This window comes from Canis lupus, chromosome 9, assembly GCF_011100685.1.
Source record: "Canis lupus familiaris isolate Mischka breed German Shepherd chromosome 9, alternate assembly UU_Cfam_GSD_1.0, whole genome shotgun sequence".
Classification (NCBI taxonomy): domain Eukaryota; kingdom Metazoa; phylum Chordata; class Mammalia; order Carnivora; family Canidae; genus Canis; species Canis lupus.
In genome coordinates, this window is record NC_049230.1 from 31,251,711 (window position 1) to 31,275,289 (window position 23,579).

A 23,579-nucleotide genomic window follows, 5' to 3' on the forward strand; every position below is an offset into this window, starting at 1 on the left:
CTGTGCCACCCAGGGATCCCCACTTCCATTTTTTAGATGAGGAAAATTAAGAAGTGGCCCAAGCTAGTCAGTGATGAAGCCAGGATACATATTCCTCTAAAGGCATACCCATAACATCATTACTAAACTTCCATTTATATTAACACATGTTCAGGCTTTTATCGTCCTAGTCATGGGTCAGAGCTTGCTTATGATCAATAGATCCTTTGTATTTGATGGTGGCTTCTAAACCATAAACTTGACTTAAGGAGAATCCAGTCTGTCGCAGTTCAGAACTGCCAAAGTATCAGAGGACTAAATGTAAAACAGGAAATAATACAGAACACTCTTATGAAAAACTATTGGCTATAGTAACTGTAAACCATTTTGACTCCCTGTGCCTGTATCAGACATAATTTAGGCTGGAATAATCTTCAAGCCAGAGTTCAGCAAAATATCCAGATGCTTTCCTCAGTGACTGTGATGAGAGTTACTATTTTCAATATGAACTTTCTAGAAGAGCATTTTATAAAGCGTAAATAGTACATAATTTAAATTCCACATATTGGTTGGCCCATTGCAACATTCTGGATGTCTTTCTGAAAATTATCGTAACATTTTTATGAGTTTTATCTCCCCACGCATGTATGTTTGTTAACTATATTCCCTCCATTTATTTTCTTCAAGACATCTGGTTAAACCTGGGTTCCTATTATGCATTATCATAGATGTAAATTGCTAGTGGATTAGATAAAGGCACCTGTGAAAATTATGGGAGCCTTTATGTGGACCCATCAGGAATACTCTCATATTTTCCTAGTGGTGGAAGAAGACAGCAATCAATCAAATTCTTTATCTCCAAAACTACATTCAACTCACAGATCTTATGAAAAAGAAACAGAAGAGAGGATCAGAGATACCAAGGCTAGATTACTGGGTTAGCAAAAGGTTTCATTTCTGTTATCTACTTCAAAAATACTTATACCAGGGAAAAATAAAGAGGGAGCTAAATTTTGAGGTAGTGTATCATATTGGCAACCTTCCTGGTTATAAAAGTAACCAGGCCCTGAATGATCAGCATAGTGGATTCTGTGGAGTCCTCGCCTTTCAGACTGGGTTTGACCACAGGCATGAAAAATGACTAATAGCTGGGGGATGGGAGGAAGTCATGAGATCATGTTACTTAGAAATACAAAAAGGTAAACGCTCTTGGTAAACGCTCTTAAGAGGTTTTTTTTTTAAGTCCACATCTTAGAATTTGTGTCTCCATCCTATGAGATTCTAGAGAAACAGCTGGATTTCAATAATCTTAAAATCTCACTCAGAGACACAAGAATTTATAAGATGGAAGAGATCTAACTTTCCCTATTCTTCCCATTAAAAACAGCTAAAAACACTGGAGTGATTTTTCTGAAAAGCCAGCTCAAACAGACATTTTAAAAGACAGAACGGGTCTCATAAAATATGAAAATGTCCGGCTTTCAGTTGAAAATCATTCACAAGAGCAAGAACCAGGATAGTCTCAAACTGGGTGAAAGAAGACAATCAGCAGAGGCCAACCATAGGGAAAGAGGTGTTAGAATTTTCTGACCCAGTCAACAGACATGATAAAGACATTTCAACAGGCAATTTTACATGCAAGCTTGGAACACATGAAGAAATAAAATGCCTAAGCAAAGTAACGAAGTCATAGCAAGGAGAGAGAAAGCATGAAGAAAAACTAAATGTAAATGGTACGACTGAAAAACACAATAGCTGAAACACCAAGTCTCAGTGGATATGTCTAACAGTGGCATGGAGGGGGGAGAGGGGAGAAAATCAGTGAGCTAGAAGACAGAACAGTAAAAATTACCCAGTGTGAATAATAGAGAGAAAACAGGCTTAAAAAAAAAAATATATATATATATATATATATATATATATATATATATATATATATAAATATATCGAGCATTAAGGACAAGAGGGATGATAACAAAAGATCTAACATTCCTGTCAGAGGAGTAGCAGGATGAGAGGAGGAAAAGGGTGGTACTGGAAAAGTACTTAAAGAAATGATGGCTGAAAAACGTCCCGATTGTTGAAAATGGCAGAAACCAATAGATTCAAATAGCTAGGCAAACCCCAAACAGGATCAACCAAAAGAACACCAAAACACAAAATCATCAAATGTGTAAAAACTAAAGACAAAGAAAAAAATTTTGGAATGCAACAAGAGAAAAACAACACCTGACCCACAGAAGAAAAACAATTCAAATGATAGCAGATTTCTCATCAGAAACTGTGGAGTTCAGCCAAAGTGGCACAATATTTTCCAAGAGTTGAAAGAAGAGAATTGTCAGCCCAGAATGCTACAGCCTGCAAAGTAACCTATCAAAGTGCAAGCATGATTTTTTTGTAGACATAGACAAGGCTTTTTTGAGTGTATATTGAAAGGCAAAGGAATTAAAACAGCTATAGTAATTCTAAAAAAGCAGAATATGGTGGAGGGAATTGGTCTACCCAATTCCAAGACTTTATTGCAGAGCTGTGATAATCAAGACCATGTGGTATTGATGGAAGGATAGACACAAAGATCAGTGCAACAGGAGAGATCCCAGAATTTGAGCCACACAAATATGTCCAACTGATTTTTGACAAAAGCAATCCAGTTGCCAACACCTTTTTAACAAATGGTGTTGCAGCAATCAGATATATAGAGGCTAAACAAAACAAAACAAAACAAAAAAAAACCTTTACCCTAAGTTTCAAAACTTATATAAAAATTGATACAAAGTGGATCATGGACTTAACTGTGGAAGGGAAAAGAAAAAATAAAAAAATATTTAATTTGTTAGTATTGGTGATCACTAGCAAGTTTCTCATTTTTTGTCTCTTAGTGTTATGTTCCTTATTTTAAAAACAAATATTTTCTTCAAATTTATGCAAAAAGCTTTATCCCTTTTATATGGGATGATTTCCATAAGTAATTATTATAAAACTACTGTGGGAATGTTGAAAATTTTAGAGGTTTCCATGGGGAAGAATAATTCATTTTTAAAAATATTTTTTTAATTCCAGTATAGTTACCATACAGTGTTATATTAGTTTCAGATGTACAATATAGTGATTCAACACTTCATACATCACCTGGTGCTCATCTCCAAAAGTGCACTCCTTCATCCCCATCCCCTATCTCCCCCAACTCGCCACCCACCTCCCCTATGGTAGTCATCAGTGTGTTCCCTATAGTTGAGACTATTTCTTGCTTGGTCTCTCTTGTTTTTTTTTTTTTCTTTTGCTCATTTGTTTTGTTTAGAATTCATTTTAAAGTCTTATGTACTTAAAAGCTTTTTCCTCATGGCATCTGAATAAATCCTGATCACTAACTGCTCCATGATGAGGAGAGCCTTACACAAGTTCATCAGCATCTCTTTTAAAAATGAAACTCACATAAGCCTTCATGACCCTGTTCCTCCTTGTTAAGCCAAGTTATCCCCACTTAACAAAATCATGACATTATTATGCCTATTTTTTTTCTAAAACTTGAGTTTAACAAGGGAAGAAAAGAACTATTTTTGAAATGCAAGCAATCACAATTCCCTTCCTCATTCATTTGAATTTTTTCACACGTCCCTCTACTTGTTAGCTGTGTGAACTTGAGCAAGTACTTACCCCCTGTGGCCTCAGTTTCTTCCTAAAATAGGAAGACAGTGTTTCTGCTGTTTTCAGAGTCATAAAATGGAGCCACAGTTACTTAAATAATATATAATTTAAAAATAAGAACGGACAGTACAATAAGCAGGAGAAAAGCCAGCCCAGTTTTGAGAGTTGAAGCCCCAAATGACAGACTTCCCATTTTCTTTGCCCTGAGAATAACATCTTCTTGTTATTACAGGGAATCTACTAGAATTCTCCAAAGTCTATATTATTTTCTTTCTCCAAGAAGTAGATCTTAACATGGTTTTGTTCCTGTAGGAGAAAGAGAACTTCATGGAGACTTCATCTTTCCTAGTGACTATTTCTGTGAATCGGAGTCTGTTCTTTTTGCTTTGTCAAAAGTTGGGAAGAGGGACTCTCATTTCTTTCAAATTCTATTTGAGTTGTTTTCACTTGGATAGTTCTAGCTACTTAACAGAAACAGTTTGCCAAAGCTTCCCCAGAATTTCCAAGTGAATTTATTTGGTTATTATTAAATGGTTTCTAGCAGTATCGTTTTAAATCTACCTTCTTTCCTGATCATTTTATTCTTCCATCTTTAAATAGTTAAATCTATTTGACACTGTGGTGGTAAATTCTTTGTTATTTGGTAAGGAATTAACGAAGATAAAGAATGTGTTTGTGTTGGTTTGATGTTCTTTGAGATCAGAGGATAAAGGTTTGGTTTTATGGATCTTTTGGTCATGTTGTCCAAGGAAAAGCATAGTTCATCTGGCCCAACCTATTCTTCTAGAACTGAAGAAACTGAGTCCCAGAAAGTTAAATGGACTTGCTCAAGGTCACAGAGCCAAGATGAAAATCCTAGGTTCACTATTAGTTCACTATTATATCCCCAGTAGCATATACTCCCCCAAGCAACACTCACCAGACAGACCTAAAGCCCAGGGAGGGGATTTCACAGGTTAATGAGTCTAGCCCATTATCTGAGCAATTTATAGAACTATGGTTCTATGATATAACTATGAGGGAATATAATATGAGGAGCCCTAGAAAACCCTGCCATCTTAAAGTAGCTCTAGCTCCCATTCAGCAACTGAACATTCAGCCTCTGCTGTGTGAGTGGCCTCACACCAGTGCTCAGAGGGAGAAGCAGGCTCCATGCAGGGAGCCTGACATGGGACTCGATCCCGGGTCTCCAGGATCAGGCCATGGGCTGAAGGCGGCGCTAAACCACTGAGCCACCCGGGCTGCCCCAGTATCTTTCATTTTTTTTTTTTTTTTTTTTTAGTATCTTTAATTTTTAATTAGAAGTTCAGCTCTCCCTAATTTTGAGTTTTGGTAATGGGAGAATGGAGGGGGCAATTTTAGAAGGCTGACATTGTGGGGCAAGTGAGTAGGTTTATTTAGAGGAATGGGATGGCTCATTAAGAGCATGTAGACAGTGCTCCGGGGTGAAGGCCATAACAGGAGAGAGAACCAAACAGAGACAGTTAGAAAGCCTGCAGGACAACTGTATTGCTTCACAATCTTTATCCTCTCCTTCATGTGATGCATGTTCAATGAATAGGGCACAACACCGAGAAAATGGCACTCGGGCTCTAGAATGCTGGTCCTAAACCGCTTTGGTATCATTCTCCTTTTGAAAAGTTTGTAGCCACAGTGGCTCTGCCTGCCCAAGGAAAACACAAGTTTAAATTTCAAGGTCTTTGTAAACACTGTGAAGCTAAGCCTTAGATTTTGCAGAGGTCCGTGAACTCCAGGTTAAGGATCCCACGGTCAGTTAATATTAGCAGACCCTTCTAAAGTCTGCAAAGTATTTTCCATGTCGTAGTTTTAACGAACCAATTAGCTAGGTACTCTCTCATTTTACCCATGAAGAAACAGAATGTCCTCCTGGGAGGTCAGAGTATATTCTCTATTTTGTCCATATGGAAAATATCTGGAAGAAGAGTCAAAAACAGGTATCAGTAGTGGCCTGTGGGAAGCAAGCTAAGAGGGACTATAACCTTTTAAAGGATTAGATTTTTTTTTTCCATGCTGTAATGCCACTTGTTTTTTTTAAAAGAAAGGTATTAGATGTGCTACATTTTTTTTCTTTTTAAGATTTTATTTATTTATTCATTAGAAACACAGAGAGAGAGAGAGAGAGATTGAGAGAGAGACATAGGTAGAGGGAGAAGCAGGCTCCCCCCAGGGAACCTGATGCAGGACTCAATCCGAGGATCTCAGGATCACGCCCTGAGACGAAGTAAGATGCTCAACCACTGAGCCACCCAGGCATCCCCAGATCTGCTACTTTCAAACACATTTTTTCCATCCCTTTATATGGGTGAAATGACTGGTACATGTAGAAAAGTCAGAGATTTCCAATGTCTTCCGAAAAGGAAATCTTTTTATGCATATTTCTAGGTCAGTTATCTCCTAATACTAGTCAGATAATTTATGGATAAATTATACATTTTAAACATAAGTTTTGGGATGCCTGGGTGGCTCAGTGGTTTGGCACCTGCCTTCCGCCCAGGGCGTGATCCCAGAGTTCCGGGATCGAGTCTCACATCGGGCTCCCTGTGTGGAGCCTGCTTCTCCCTCTGCCTGTGTCTCTGGCTCTCTCTCTCTGTGTCTGTGTCTCTCATGAATAAATAAATAAAATCTTTTTTAAAAAGTAAGTTTTGGGGGGCACCTGGGTTCTCAGTTAGTTAAGCAACCCACTCTTGATTTTGGTTAGAGTCGTAATTTCAGATCATGGGATCGAGCCCCACCTCATCTCTCTCACCCCCTCCCCCACACTCATTCTTTCTCTTGCTCTCTCTAAAAATAAACATATCAATCTTTTAAAAAAATAATAATACTGAAATAAACTTTCACGTCTCAATTTCCAGTGCCAGGCAGCATTTAGCCTCTTCCCTGACATACACACACATTTTCAACATCTTGTATGAGACTAAAATTTTTAGGTAATTACCTAATCAGTATCTAACATTTACAAATGCTTTTTTAAAAAAACTGAAGTATAATTAACACACAGTGTAAGTAAGATTAATTTCAGGGGCACATAGTTTCAGTGATCCAATGATCCTATACATTTCTCAGTGTTCATCACCAGAAGTGTGCTCTTTATCCCCTTCACCCACTTCCCCCATCCCCCATCCACCTCCCCACTGGCAACCATCAGCTTGTTCTCTGTAGTTAGGAGTCTGTTTTTTATTTGTCTCCTTTTTATTTTGTTTGTTTTAAAAATCAAAACCCTGAAGCCTGAGGTGTGCTCATCACTTTTCTATTTTGAGGCTTAATGAAATAAAAAAATGGTAAGGGCATTTATAAACAGGTGAAGCTGATACACCTTGATGTGAGAACTTAACCATTCAAAATAATTTGAAATCAGTTACTGAGTAGTGACCCCTGAGATGCTAGAAACCCTCCATTTCAGCCATGACCACCTCCAGTAGGTTTTTTTTTTTTAGTTTCTGTTATAAATGGAAGAATCTATTTCCATAAGAGGGTCAGCCAAAGCCTGTAATTATTTTTAGCTTCTGCCTGAACTCTAGCTTTTGCTTTCATTTACTGCCGGAGCTCAGTGGCATGTCTGGTGTTACAAAAATGAACTTCAAAGCAGAGCCCTCCACCAGGTTTTCTGCGATGGAAGAGACTGTGCTCTGGGTCTGGAACTTCAGCTGACGGGTCCCCAAAGTCCCGGATCTGACCTAGCAGGGTGGAAGCCACAGTGGCTCATGTGGCACAGCTCTGAGGGTCTGCTGTCAGCATGGCTGCTGTCCGATGATGAGATTCAAGGATTTGTCAACACTATCTAGCAATTACTCTGAGGAGATTCATCTTGATAACTGAGTTGAAGTAAAAAAAGAAGAAAGAATCATGTGGAAAGGTCACTGTTCTCAGGTATGGCAGACCTACACAGGAAATCTAAGTTACTATGTACAATGTTGGTGGTGAATGAGCTGGGCAGACCACCCCAGATATTATAAAATCATAGGCTCTATAGAAAACAAAAAGGTTTAGGGCCATTTGTCACACAGGCATGTGGTATCTATAGGAATGGAAGTCCAAAATTGCACAGGTGGGTTGTGATACCTGTGCCTACCAGCCATCAGGAAGTCACCAGAACACTTTAAAGAATCAGCTCCCTTACTTGAAATAGAAGAGTAAGAACTAACCTAACAGAGCTTGTAAGGTTTAAATGTTTTTCGTGACCTTTCTTACATCAACACTGGTCACAGATTAAATCATGAAGTGATCGTGTCATTCTTCTGCTCATGAATCTTCACTGGATCCCATGAGATAAAAACCAATTCTCAGCACTGCATTAAAGACTTTCACATGTGAAAGTGAGGCCCATCCCTCAGCCCCTGGGGGCATGCCACGTTCCTCTGCTTCAAACCATCCCTTCTTTACCCTATCATGCCCACTCTCTCAACCCTCAGTCTCCCTCCCTGGAATGCTCTCCTTCGCTGTGGTAAAATCCTACCCAATCTTTGAAACCCAGACCAGGGGCACCTGGGTGGCTCAGTGGTTGAGCATCTGCCTTTGGCTCAGGTCATGATCCTGGGGGTCCCATGATTGAGTCCCTGCACTGGGTTCTCGGCATGGAGTCTGCTTCTCCCTCTGCCTGTGTCTCTCATGAGTAAATAAATAAAATCTTTAAAAAAAAAAAAGAAAAAAAAAATGAAACCCAGACCAGACATCACCTTCCCTTGTCCTATCCCTTTCCCAGTTGTGTTAGTCCTTAGAGCCTGAATACCACCTTGCTCACCTGCCTGTGACAGGGAGCATCTTGTCCTACTATAACCACCTATATCTTTATCCATTTGCCTGAGGGTCTGAGTCCCAATGCAGGGGAGATGTCTTATTCATGCTCACATACCTGTCACCCACCAGCATATGCCTTCCAGTCTTAAAGATGCACAGAAAAGTGTTGGCTCCTGTGTGGAAATGTGACTGCATGAAGGTGTTTTGAAGTTGTAAAGTGTCACTAAAGTGCAGTATGCTCATGAAGGTCAAGAACCTGAGCCACCTAAGAAATGGTCCCAGAGATTTGCACTTGAAGGAGTATCAAAACCCTTCAAAATCTAAATGCTACATGTTTTTCCAGGGCCCTACAGGGAAGTGGGTGAGTGTGCTGGGGGCGAGCCCCTTGGAGTGCCAAAGGCACAATGCCCTACCTCTAACTGTGGAATGAAGCTAGTCTGTGGAACTGTACCTTCATCTGACAGCTAACTGAAGATTCAGAAGGATCACCTGTCAGACTTTCTCAAAATCCAAACTTAGGAACTGAGGCACCTCTGTAATTCCTTCTTGGCAGCCACTGTTTTCCTTACCTTGCGGACATGTGGAAACACTGAACTGGGAGGGAAAAAGGCACTGGATTTTGAGCCCAGACAGACCTGGATTCAAAATGTCCCCCTCCCCTTCATTCTTAGTGTGTGGCCTTGGATAGGACACGCAACCTTGCAGAGCTGATGACCTGGTCTCTACAAGGAGAAAAATGTGAAGGAAAGTATCGCAAACTGAGAATGCTATGAAACTATAAGATGTTCTTCCTGTGATGAGAAGTAGACAAGTACCAGCCACAACTGACTTTCCTGTGTTCCTTCTTCCTCTCTTTCTCTCACCTGGACTCCTCAGAGAGGAACACCATGTGAACAAACATCTCACTGGGCTTGGGTCTGATTTTGCGTAGAAGAGTGTTTGCTCCAGTCACTAATAAGGCTGACTGAAGGGACACCTTTGTGGGGGAAAAGCAGCCCCTGTGGTAATAGCATTTCTTTGATCTCTTGCCACCAAGTGTTGTTTTGAAAGTTATTTAAGGATGAAAGCCTCCTCCCAAAAATCTACTGTCAGAGGGGATTCCTGCTCATCTCAAAACCAATCGACTCTGTTTTGCATGTGTAAACTGAGATGATGACCGCTTCATAAATACAAAATGAGCAATGAGAGGTCAGTGTTTTTATTACTGTTTGCAGTGGAGCTCTGAGTAAAGCTGAGACCAGTTACATACACCTGCCAAGGGAACATGATTTCTGATATGTCCATGATATTTGATTTGGACATTTAAAAATATACACTGTTGTTAATAGCTCTTAGTTAAAAATAGCTGAACTCCAGTATTCATGATTCCTATAAGAGCTGGAGATGCCAAGTCTTTGGGTTTACATAAAAATTTAGCTCACAGATGCCTCAATGAATAGGAAAAGGTGTCTCTTGGTGGCTAACAGGAAGTCAAGCAGTTTCTTCCTCTTCACAAAGCATGAAAATAGCACCAACCCTGAGCTGGCATTCCATTTACATGGATCATGGCATGATCCATGGCATAATCTTTCTGGTCTTCCTAGTTATAGCCTTACCCACTCCAGTTTTTCTCCCACAGGCTACAAGAATGATCTTTCTAAAATGCTTTCTATCCATGGCTCCACAATACCTTCAAGATATGTTAGTATGATGAGTTCTTGCCTCTCTGTCAAATCTCTTCTCTGATTAAGGTCACAATCCTCTCCCACTTCACCTCTTCTCCTGTTCCCTGTAATTGCCCTGCAATCCCCTGACCACACTATGAATCTGTGCCTTTGCTCACACTGCAACCTCTACCTGGAATGCCTCTGACCACTCTCTTCCCTCGGCAGACCTATACTCTCAGGAGCCAGCTTGTCCAGTAAGCCGTCCCTAGCCACCCTGTCCCCAGATTGCCGAGGGAGATCCCACTCTGAGCCTGCCTCTCTCCTAATACTCATCACATTGCATTAGAACCTTGTAGTGACTCATGCATCACTCCCATTGGAATGCCACTGCCTTAAGGGCTAGGATCAAACTTTACTCATAATCCCATCCCCATTACTTTACATCAGCTGGTTCCTACTAGGGAGTCAGTAAAAGTGTGATAAATCAATCCACCAAACAGCACTAAATGAAAAGTTGGATTTGATTTCATATCTCAAATATGCCAGCAATGAGCTTGGTGTTGGATACTGGGCCAACAGATAGAAAATGCAATAAATTCAGCTATATTTACTAAACCCTACTATGTGTATTTTACTCTAGTGAGTCTACATAATTCTTTTTCTCAGTTTATAGGCCAGTACCTTGCTCCTAAGATTTAAATATTGCCAGTGACTTCCCTGCCCCATCTTGTTACCTTAGAATAAGAAAAAAGACTTTTCAAAATCTGAAACTCTAAGAACTCCTTACTTTCATCTTCCCCACAGTGGATGACCTCTGTTGAATGTTTGCAAAATAGCTGTCTTGTTCTTCCTCTGTAACTGTGAATGTGACAAGAGTCTTCTTTATTAAATCAATTATTGCATTTATTCATTTAAGACATCTTTATTAGGAATCTACTATGTGCCAGTTGCTCCCGTGGACCAAGATAAAAGGCATGGGTAAATCTCCCCAATATACAGATGAGCTGGAAAATATTCAACAGTATACATTTTAGGTTCAGACTACTGACTCAAATATGTTTTGTAAATGCTAAAAATTTAGGTATGTCCCATATAAGTAGAAATGTAGAACCAAAACGCAACATACAAAACTAAGACAACTATAGAACTACCCCCAAGAAAAGTAATTAGGCCCTTTAAATAGCTCAAGCTAGGATATACATTGTGCATAATGATATGTAATGTTTTCATAGGGATCTTGGGAGAAAAATAGATCTATGTTGCTTACAATATGAAGGGTTTTCTTTGACTCCCTGAAGCCCATTTGGAATTCCTGGTCCCCAAGTAAAGAACCCCCAAATGAGCATACTGAAGTTTGTACCCTCAACATCAGCCATTCTGGTCATCTACACAGAAAGAGAAGCTGAGAATGGGAATGGAATACAGGGCTCTTTGTCTCTCTGGGAAACTCTGGAAGGCTTATGACTGGCTTGATGGGGAAAAAAAATCTAATGATTGGATTTTTCAGGGTCAATAAGACACCTTGTTGAGTAATCTACTGTAGAATGTCAAAACAAATACAGAAGTGAAGCACCCCAAACAGTACATTCCCCTTGGTGAGACAAAGGGAGGAAGACTGTGGCTGACTGTTCCCAAGGTGGTCTTGTCCATTCTTATTTATTTCTGTTCTCCCACAAATTCCTTTGGATCCTGGAGAACCACTCCTGTTCTGCATTTGATTTGTTCCAAGGTCATCCATCTTCTCTCTCACCTTGGCCTAAGTGTCTCTAGCCAGAAGAGAAGCAGGATTGGGGTGGGCGGAAAAGGCTAACATAGAGAAGAGATGGAGGAAGATTTGGCACCAGTGAAGTTAAATAACATGAACCAGGCTCAAATTATATGCCAGCAATTTATATGGGTCTTCTGAGACTGTTTACGCTGCTGTTGGCGTGTGTGTATGTGTGTGTGTGTGTGTTTTAATCAGTACCTATCTTGGCCACCACAGCCACATGTAACTGACATGAAAATACAGAACACCTTCATGAGATTCACAATCCCCAGCCTCAGTATAATCCTGTTCTGCTCAGTGGTTACTGGCCCCAACTCTCTCGCCCCCTTGAAACCACAACAAGGAAATCAGAGTATGAGAGACAATGCTGGCCCTTGGGAAAAGGAAACACAGGCACCAACCAGGAGCCCGTCTCAGGTTCCTTCAATAGAAGTCAAATATTCCAAATACTTTCTGCAAGCTTTTCACAGTTGGTACTTTCTCTTGCCGAAAAGACCTCAACATAGCTGTTAGTCCATTCATCCCTTTGTCTTATGGGCTTGGGAAGCAGACAAGACAGGGTGTTCAAGTCCAGACTCTGCACTGACAAGTTGTGTGGTCCTGAGCCAGTTGTTTAAAAGTTCAAGTTCCTCAGCTGTACAATGAGAAAATCATTACCTACCATGTGGGATAGCTAAGAGGATAAAGTGAAATATTTAGGAGTGAAGCACAGTTCCCCAATAGATATTAACAGATGGTCTTCACAGGATCCTCTAAAGATCCCTAAGCTTTAGCTTCCTATAAACCATTACCTGTTTTTGTTTAATTCAGGATTTCCTTCTTATCTTTTTTGGGGTCACATTTTACACACACCATATTTTAAAGGTAACCTATTACCTTAAAAAAATAATAGTAATTAGAGCAATTTTCTTAGGAAAAACTGCCAGCCTCACTCTTGGTCAATGGTTCTTTCCCATCATCAGAAAACACCTACCCTAACTCTGCATCAGCTGAAAACATCCTCTCCTGGACACTTGATATAATTATAGCCTGAGGAATATTCTGGAATCCACGGCCCCTCCTTAAAATGTGCTATCAAACAGTGCAGTGTGGATGAAGTGAAAAAGATGCTACACATGTTTTATTGTTTCTTGGGGTCCTGCTGACAGCAAGTGTTTTGTCACTTCATCCCAGGAGGAAGAGAAAGTGACTGGCATTTTATTCGGTCAGTAGCTATTTTTGGAACTGTTACTCCATACAAGGCACAAAGTGGGCCACTGTGGGGGATGCAGAAATGAGTCAGACACAGTGTCTTCCTTGAAGAATTTACAGGGAAGATAAAATGTTCATTTCACATTTTTGGGGGGGGGGGCAATGCCTACAATGTGCATATCCTTTTGTAGGCCCAGGGGATACGGTGAGGAAAAGCCGACCAGCTTATGTAGCTCACATTTTCTTGGGTAAGCAGGTAAGCTAATAAATACTTTCAAATTAAGATAATGTGATAAATGCTAAAACCAAAAGAACAGAGGATAATGTATGAGAGTGAGGTGCAGGATGAACTTGGTAGAAATAACTTGGGAAGAGTGTGTGGACTAAGGAAAATGTATAAAATAACAGGTCAGGGAGTTTCACAGAAGCTGACAGGAGTCAGATCATGACTCTTGTGGACTAGCGGTCTGTACATTCTTCCTACAAAGTGTCAGAGCAGTAAACATGTTAGGCTTTATGGGCCACGTGGTCTGTATTGCAACTGTTCAATTCTACCATTGAGACGATATGCAAAATAATGAGTTGGGGTGTGTTCCAATACACTTTTATTTATGGTCAGTAAGACATGAATTTCACATTATTTTCAAGTTACAAAATATTTCAATTTTTTTTTTTTCTCAGCACAGAAACTATTCTTAGGTCACAGGCTGTACGGAAACAGGCAGGAGACTAGATTTGGCCTGCAGGTCTGTTTGCCCATCCCTGTTACAGATTCCATTAAGGAGTTAGGATTTTATTCCAAGTGCACTTATGATGTTCAAGTGAAGCAAAGTATTGTGATATGTTCATGCTTTGAAAAGACTGTTCTGGCTTCCGTGGATTAATAAGGGGTATGCACAGAGACAGAGAAACCAGTTGAGCTCTCAAACTGTCTCAAACAGAGTGCCAATGTGACAAGAGTTCCAATATTGGAGTTAAAAGAAATTAAAAGGCCAACTTGAAATATGTTGTACAGGCAGAGTTGAAAATACATGAAATCATTATAATACAAAATAGAGAGTATTCATGCCAGGAAGAATGATAGATACAATTACTGTTGGAAATCAGACAGAGTGAGCTCATGTTGAAGGAGCCTGAGCCTCTCACTTGGGTAGTTTTTTGACAAGAGGAGATGGGAGAGACATCAGGCTGGAAAGATGACTTTGTTTCCTGAGAGAGCATGGTGATGGGAAAGGAACTTTGGTCTGAGACAGACCCAAACACTCCAAACCTCCTGTCTTCATCTGTAAACTCATTTTAAATAGTAAACTCCTTGAGGCCAGGGACCATGTCACTTACCTCTCCGTATCCCTGTAACCTAGCTGGTCCGTAATCTAACATGGATTCAGTAAGTATGTACTGTCCTACACTATACTACAATATATGCTGGAACTTTGGTCTGAGACAGACCCAAACACTCCAAACCTCCTGTCTTCATCTGTAAACTCATTTTAAATAGTAAACTCCTTGAGGCCAGGGACCATGTCACTTACCTCTCCGTATCCCTGTAACCTAGCTGGTCCGTAATCTAACATGGATTCAGTAAGTATGTACTGTCCTACACTATACTACAATATATGCTGGCTGTTTATATACACAATTAATGTCCTCCTCGAGCCAACAGTATCAAAGATAATAGCACTAATAGTGCTCCACAGGGACAGTGTTTGGTGGTGCAAGAGATGAAACAGAGACTTCATGTTACCTTGGGATCAGAGAAGGCTTACACACAGGAGTGACATTTATACTGATTTGCTCAGGGTAAAGGAAGGGATAATGAATGCAATCAAAGTCAGAAAGAAGGAAGAACATTTCCGGCAAAATTAAGTCTGTGTGAGAGGAAGAAGCCTGACATGTTTGAGGATCCAAAAATCAGAGAGGAGAGAAGTGGGCGTGATGGAGCCGGCGCTGGAAGATGGAGAAGACTCAGGCCCCCAGGACCTTGCTGGCAAGGGTGAGGGCAGGGGTCTGACCACAGGTACAAGAGGAAGCTGTAGGTGAGCTCAAGATTCACACAGACTGGCTTTAATACCTAGCTCTGCCACTAGTTAAATTGATAGAACGTTTCAATGAGTGACTTAGTCTATCTCAGAGGACTATTATAAGAAAGAAATGATGAAATTATCTGTAAAACAATGTGGTAGATTTTCATTAAGTGTTAGTTTTCCTTCCTTGGAGCACAAGGCAAATGCAGGGAGTAGTGCAAAGGAAAAACACTCAGAAATTAGGTTAAATGCCCAGTGAAGGAGTCTGTATTTTGTAGTTCACAGGAACCAAATGGAACTACAAGGACTGTCCACAACCTATCAGTGTCCACACAGAAGTCAAACCTGCTTCATCTGAGCTCCTACTCCATGCTTATACAAGAGAATGGAGTGGGTGTCCAGAGATCAATATGGCATGATAAAGAGGAACATGGGATGGTGAAATGGGCACAGCCAGAAAATGAAAGAACAGCCAAATAGCTAAGAGTACCAATCTCTGAATAAAGACTCCTTGCCTGGTGGGAGAGTTGGAATGTTGTTGCTTTTGCCCCTATGGGTGGTTATTTTAATTCCATGGGAGCCCAGAAGGATTCAGAAAGCTGTGAACTGGCCACATATCTTGGACCTTTTTTTTTATTTTTTTACATTTCCTTTTTTTTTTTTTTATTGGTGTTGAATATACCAACATACAGAATAACCCCCAGTGCCCGTCACCCAATCACTCCCACCCTCCGCCCTCCTCCCCTTCTACCACCCCTAGTTCGTTTCCCAGAGTTAGCAGTCTTTACGTTATGTCTCCCTTTCTGATATTTCCCACACATTTCTTCTTGGACCTTATGTGTGTAAATCAGACAGCTGATGCTGCGCTTCCCTTTGTGCCCTTGAGAAACATAAAGTAGCTTGCCAGAGCCCTCCCTGCAGGTGAGAAGGGCAGCTCTCTGCTGGGAACACAACAAACAAAACTCGCAGAATCCTAGGAAGCTCATCCAGGAGAAGGGCTCTTCCCAGGTGGAAGAGGTTCCTGTTCTCAGAGGAAGGCTGGAGGGGCTACAGTCCGGGCCTTCAGCTCTCTGCCACTTGGTTTTGAGTCCTTGCTAACATTCAGTTGTATCTGCTACCATCAGTTGTATCTGCTAACAATCAGTTGTATCTGAAACCTTTGAAAGGCTTATGCTTCTTTAATAAACAAAGATTTATTATCTGGACAATTTCTATGAAAAAGTAGTTTAAAACCAGTGAAAATCTGGACTTCCTATAACTCAAGAATATGGCACTATGCCAGGAAAAAAAGAAAGAGTCAAAAGTCTGTCTCAATTAATGACCTGTGTGCCTATTTTCCATCCATAGTGCCTCAAAAGTACCCATACATAGAGTCCAGGTAACCATGAAATAAAATATAATGCTAATGTATAATAATATAATAATAGTGAAGCTAAGATAATCTGGTTGAGGAATGGAGCTCTTCCACACCATCAGAAGTACTGGACTGGTATGTCTTGTCAAACCTACTGTTGACATGCAGGTTTCTGCTGGGCAGTCCCTAAATCCACCACCCTGGTTGCAGTCAAGTCCAAGGATGTGGACTGTGCCAGTTTCTGGGGCAGCCCTGGCTTGGGCTGGAAGAACTGACACAGGAAGCCCGGACACCTGCACTGCCCAGCGCCTGACGCCTGGCCACTGGGCAGACCTTCCAGATGATGACTGCTTGGTAACTAAACTTTTGCCCCAGATTCCCTCATTGTGCCACTCCTGCCTCCTAAAGGGGTTTGCACACTTCATTCTTGCCTCCTGGTAAAAATGTTACCTAAATTATGCCTAAGAAATCTACTCCCCCTGACATTATACCCTGCTAGTCAGGATATATCCACCCTTAAGAGTCTTTCCGAGCAATCATTTATCATTTATTCAGTGGTAGGAATGGTAAATGTTTAACAACTGGCTCTCAGTGGGGGTGGGGGTGGGGGAGCTATCTCTGTGTATACTTACATTAAGTCTACTATAAATTTTACTGATAGGATATGTGGTATACAATTTATAAATCGTAATAATAAAATATACAATACCCTTTTTTGTAAGTTTCTTATATATAACCTGTTGAATCACCCAAAATGCTTTCATTTATTTTTATCAAACTCTTGCATCTGTGAGCCAACCTGTAGCTGCAGTTAATGGGTGAGTATAGATGCCATTTAAGTGTTGGTTGATGTTTTCATTTACTTTAAGGAGGTAAAACAAGGAGAAATAACCAAGGCTTATGGTGGAACCCCACTCATTCATCAATGGGACAAAGCAACTTCTTTGTCCAATCAAGTAATTTTTGAGTACTGAAAGAATATTTCCTCAGGTTTTTTGTGCTAAATCATAATGAAACAGCCAGAGAAACTTTTAACCTGCATTACTGACATTTTCTTGATCACTTTCTTAAGTCTAAACTGATGATCAGCATATTTCTCCTGTTAAGGACCTAAATATTATTAGGCTTTTTGGGCCATATATGGTCTCTGTCACATATTCTTGTGTGTGTGTGTGTGTGTGTTATGTTTCACAATCCTTTAGAAGTGTAGAAACTAAAACTATCCCTTAGTCCCTGGGCCATACAATACCAGACCTAGGCTGGATTTTGCTCATGAACTATAGTTTGCCAATACCTGATCTAGACAGTTCACAAAATAAAAAAATCAAGACCTGATTTCTGATTTTTTTATGGTGTAAATACTCTAAGCCACAACGTAATGTCACTAAAATGATTGGGAAGAGATGTGCACCATCATCTATTATTTCCACTATTCAGATACAACAGATATCAATAACCACCAGAGCATAAATAATAGCAAAATGCGGTAAAACAGGGAATAATGGGTTTTAAATATTTACTGTGATTTTGTGATCGAACTCCAATAAAAAAAATATCAAAAAAAAATCTGACCATAAATAAATGAATATAGCCCTCTGATTACAACCTTGCTTTTAATCTTCCAGAAGTTGTGGGTGCAGGAAGGCTTTACTAGTGTCAAAAAAAAAAAAAAAAAAGCCTTTTGCCCTTAATTTAAATCATTGTTTTTCTAGGGAAATTTAATTTGGGGGAAAAAAAATGTTTTTCTAATTAACTGGAAGACTGTGTGCTATGCAAACAATAAAGATTCTTGTTTGAAAGTAATGCATGCCCCTGCTCCTAGGACTACCAAGGGAATTAAAAATAAAAAATGCAAGCAGCTCCGACCTCGTATTTTGCCAGAGCTAAACAGAATTCCCAGATCCAGAGTTTTTCACGTCAGTTCCCAATTTAAAACCCACAAGTGTTGAGCGGGTTCATGCTTCGGCAAGACACATCTTCTCATCTCTAGCAAAGACTGTATTTGATCTCCTTCTGGGTTTCTCGGCACGTCCCTCATTCCCTCTTTCTTCCTCTTGTGCTATGGTTGGCCTCAAAGGTTAGAAACTACACAATTAGATGGATCGGGGAGGATTTCATAATGCTCTGGTACTGGGCTGGGCAGTCTAGCCAAATTCCGTTCATTAGCTAAGGCGCCGGGGTGAGTGTGGCCAGTAAGAATGCCGTTTTGGTTCCACTGAAGTGCTGATAGGGAACAGGAAATAAGCTTTTTTTTTTTTTTTTTTTTTTTTTTTTTTGGTTCCTGAGTGGCAGTATGGACAAGTGAAGAGTCTGAGATGCTGGGAATCTGGAGGCCAGGAATTAATCTCCATCTCAACCACTTGCTGCGCAGCTCAAGCAACTTCTGTTCTCTTTCTCTCTTCTATTCTGACACTGTTTTCTTATTCTTTATATACCAGCATCAGATTTCTGTCTACCTTAGACTTTAAGCATTCCATAGTTAAGAATCAAGTAATCAATTCATGCACCATTTACTGAGTACCTATGCTATGGTAGGTGCCAAGATAGGTGCTTTGTAAACTGATCAAATCCAACATAGTCCCTGATCTCAGAACTCATTCATGACCGAGGAGGCAGATCTCTTAGAAAACAAATACAAAACAATAAAGTGTAGTGTGACCAATATATTAAAGTTGCTATGGGAAAATTGGCCAAGGAGCTTCCCTTAGAGAGCCAGGGCAAGCTGTGGAAAGGAAGGGACTTTGAACCACTCCTGTTTGAATGAAGGGGAAGATAATTTGGGGGAAGAGGAGAGCATACCAAAAGAGAAAAAACAATAGGTCTGAGGTCAAGTGACATAAGGCTAAAAGTGGAAGGTTTGAGCAGGGCAAAAAGCAAGATTACACTTCTTACAGTATGCTTCTCCTGACATGTGCACAGAATAAAGCAGCTCTAGGCTTTGAGAGAGAACTTGGATACTAGCAGGTTTTAGATGTTTTTTTATCAACTAAGTAGAAATTAGACATTGCTATAATGTTATCTCTCTTTTAAAGGATTTTATTTATTTAAGGAGAAAGAGAGCATGAGTTGGGAGAGGGAGAGGGAGAGAAAGAATCTTAAGCATACTCCACACTCTTCACGAAGCCCAACATGGGGCTCGATCTCAGGACCCTGAGAGATCAATGACCTGAGCTAAAATCAAGAGTCAGACATTTATCTGACTGAGCCACCCAGGAACCCCTGTTATCTCTTTATGCTTTTTTTGTTTTGTTTTGTTTTGTTTTGTTTTGTTTTGTTTTGCAGAGTCTTTACCTCTCAAGAAACTGGCCTGAAAACTTACAAGTATTATTGGCCAAAGCAGCGTTTCACACAATTCATACCATGAGGCTGAAAATTTACCTAAGTGTAGACTTTGTCCTGCTTGTGCATCCTAATGCTTCCAGTCATGAATTTTCTATTCTAGCACTGATTCTGTGACTTTTCTTCTCACATAATAGGCTTCAGGTGACAAAGCTAGACTTTCAGGAGCTCTTTGTCTTCTTAAGCTTTTGGCCTATGTTTTTTTTTACATAGCTGCCATCCAGTAAATAGAGGTGTTCAGCTAGAACTCTCCCTCCCAAAAGACTCTACTTGCTAAAGCTTAGATAAAATCGAAATATTTGTTAAAATAATAATGCGTCATATTTAAAATATTCATAGTTATTTGATATAAATATAGTGAATCACAGCTTGAGCCAGAGCCAAATTTTAAGAAATACTAACACCTAGGTTTTGTCTGGTCTCTTTCTCACTAATGTTCAACTGCTATAAGCCATTGCATGATTAAACCCTGCTTCGATTTCCCAGACCTAAGTAGAAACAGTTGCCCTGATCTTTATCTTAAAATTATAAGTCTTATATAGTTTTAAACTTCATATACATGGCTCCAGTCCTTCAGGGATTTAGAGCAGGCTTATAAGTGATTTTCTCATGGCTTTAATATTAAGTCTTTAAACTACCTACACATAACTTTCCAGAGAGACCATGCTAAGTTGCTTCTTAGAATTCCCAGTGGGCTCTCAAAGTGATTCCTGCTCACTGTTTCCCTCCCTCAGTTTTTAAATGACCAGAAGCTCCTTTCCTCATGTCAAAAGAGTCCACCAACCCAATGAAGTACATAGAGGGAAAAGACCGTTGTTGCCCCAGAACAGCTTGTCCATTCCAACATGGAGGATTTTTTCCTTCCACGTGAATGTTCTCTTTCACATTACGAGATCTAATTAAATACTTAAAACTTTTTATTAACTTCCAAAGCAGAACCGTATCTCCTTACAAAGCCACTTATTTGTTTTTTGTTTTGTTTTTCAAGAAGCTAGGTCCCGGGATCCCTGGGTGGCGCAGCGGTTTAGCGCCTGCCTTTGGCCCAGGGCGCGATCCTGGAGACTCAGGATCGAATCCCACGTCGGGCTCCTGGTGCATGGAGCCTGCTTCTCCCTCTGCCTGTGTCTCTGCCTCTCTCTCTCTCTCTGTGACTATCATAAATAAATAAAAAATTAAAAAAAAAAAAGAAGCTAGGTCCCCTTTTCCACCTGAAACATGTTTTGTAAAACATTGCCATAGAACATGAACAGTTGTTACTCAAAAATAAATCGTTCCTTTCAAATTTTAAAGATTGTATCTGTGAGGAACTTGTCATTAACCATTTGGAGGTATTCCTAGCAATCTCTAGCTCTTCTTTTAGGAAATCACCTTGAATCCTTGGCCTGGAATCAGAAACTATGGATTCTGAGCTCCTCTTGGGAGCTCCTCAACATTAGCCAATTACATATGTCTCTGTGGCAACCAAGGATATTTCTGTTTCCAGAATTTTTCTGTATCCCTTGTTTTCTATATATCCTTTCAAATTTGCTACTGATTTTCATTTTGTTTTGTTTGTGATAATTTCTTCAGTGATCGCCTTTTTCTTTAGCTAGTTATATGCAACATTACAAACCCTCTCCAAGTCGACTTCCAGAGACTTGGCTTCTTCAGAGCTAGTAGCTCATGAGCATAATAAAACATTTTGGAAAAAAATACATACATAGATCTATATATATAACATATATATTAAATGTTTTAGAATACATATTTGTAAGGAAGTGTAGGCCTGCTTTAAGATTCAACATATAATCTTAATCATTTGATTCAAATTACATTTTACAACATGCCTGAGAGCTTCAAAGGGCAAGGGACTAGAGAAGGAGAAGATTCACAGGAAGAAAAATATCTCCTTGCTGGAAAAAAAAGTCTATTCTGAGCATGTGTATGTGCCCGCACACATATGCATGTGTGTATATCTATGCATATAATCAAATTGTATATATTTTATTTGTAAAATATTTAGGAAGCACATTCTATGCACCAGAGGCATAAATCCATGTACTAGAGAGGAAGAAGGGAAGGGTACTTCTCCTATTCTCAAATTTGTCACAATCTAACAAGAAAAAGAGATACATGCAATAAAGCATAATATATATGTAATAAATCTTGTTTTCATATGAATAAAGGGCTTTGGGAACACAGAAACAGGTGTATTTAATTATTGCTGAGGAATTTAGAGTTAACTTTGCTAGGTCTTAATGGATTAGTAGAGTTTTACCAAGCAGCAGTTGGAAGATGAGCAAAAGACACAGAGGCAAAAAAGTATACAGAATAACCAGGTAACAGAGACTTACAGAGCAAGGACTTTACTGTGAGACATGGCAGGAGATGAGACTAGTAGAGTAAGGCTGTGGGACCAGATTATGAAGGTCCTTGAATGCCTTGTTAACATTTAAATTTTTACTTATTTATTTGAGAGAGAGTGCACAAGCAGGGGGCAGAGGCAGAGGGAGAGGGAGAAGCAGGCTCCCCACTGAGCAGGAAGCCTGATGTGGAGCTCAATCCCAGGACCCTAAAATCACCTGAGCTGAAGGCAGGCACTTATGCAACTAAGCCCCCAAGGTGCCCCAACATTTCATTTTATTTTGAAAGCAACTGGACAGTATGAAAAGATTTTAAGCAGAGATCTGCATTTTTAAACTATAATTCAGGCTGTCATAAAAAGATCATGTATAAGGATAAAATAAACAGAAAAAATCAGTTGGAAGAGTTCATCAGTTAATTAATCAGGCCTACACCTCCTTGCACACACACACACACACACACACAAAAAAAAAAAAAAAACAACTGCAGACTGATGCACATGATTATAAAGTTTTGCTCTAGAATAAGTTCAGTATAGGAGGGAGAGGAAAACTTGTGAGAGACATTTTAAAGCAGAACCTACTGGGTTTAGTAATCAACTGATCATGAGGAATTGGGGAAAATGAAGAGGCAGGGATGCTCTGGGATTTGGGGTTGGGTGATTGGGTATATGGCAATGCCATGACATAAAGCTGAGAAAACAAGAAGAGAAACCTATTTTGGCAAAGAGAAGTACTATCAGGCACTCATGTGGAGACTTGCAGGACAAAGTTAGAATCCTAAGAGAGGTGGACCTAGAACTACAGTTTTGAGAGCCATTGTTGGAGCCATATCAGTGAATAAGGTCACCACTTATTCAAGCATGGGACAAACATGTGAAGCGAGAAAAGAGCCAAAAGCAAACCCACAAGGCACATCATAGCAAAGGGAGAAGGAAAGGAGGAACCAGGAAGAGCCCAGAAAGAGGGGTCATGATGGGGGTAGGAAGAAAGGGTGCAATCAAAACTGAGGGGAAAGAAGGCTGCAAAAAGTAGGGGAGGCGGCCAGAATGGCAGGCTTTCCCAGGAAGAGGCTATTGTAGACAATCAGAGCACTAGGAACTTTAGGAAAATAATTTCTAGAGAATGAGAATGAGCTACATTCCTAAGAACATAGGGAGGAGCTGAGGTTACAGGAGCAGCAGCCCTAAAGCAGGGGGACTGTGTGACTCAAAAGAAACAGAAGGCTATAGGGATGGTTTGCCTTAATTCTGAAGTACTCAAGTATCCTAGGGAATATAACTTAAATCTTAAAACCTATACAGCTTGTCATCATGAGGCTTAGAATGTGCAAGACTTATCTTCCATATGCCTTGAGCTCCTGCTTCATTCAGGATTGCCTTAAACCCTGCTATGAGTAAACTGTCACTTAAAACGCTTTATACTGATGAGGCACACTTTATCTTTCCTCAGCACAGTTTTTTCAACCAGTGGAAAATGTTATGAAAGAAAATGGCCTCACAGTAAAGTGTGGGGCATTAGAATTTGGGTATTAGG

At 40.0% G+C, this 23,579-nt stretch overlaps 1 protein-coding gene across 2 annotated transcripts in view; it reads left to right on the forward strand.

The window, feature by feature from the left end:
* The window catches only part of ANKFN1 (ankyrin repeat and fibronectin type III domain containing 1), a 293,015-nt gene that overhangs the window by 197,290 nt on the left and 72,146 nt on the right, over nucleotides 1-23,579 (forward strand). The gene's annotated exons all lie outside the window — the stretch shown is intronic.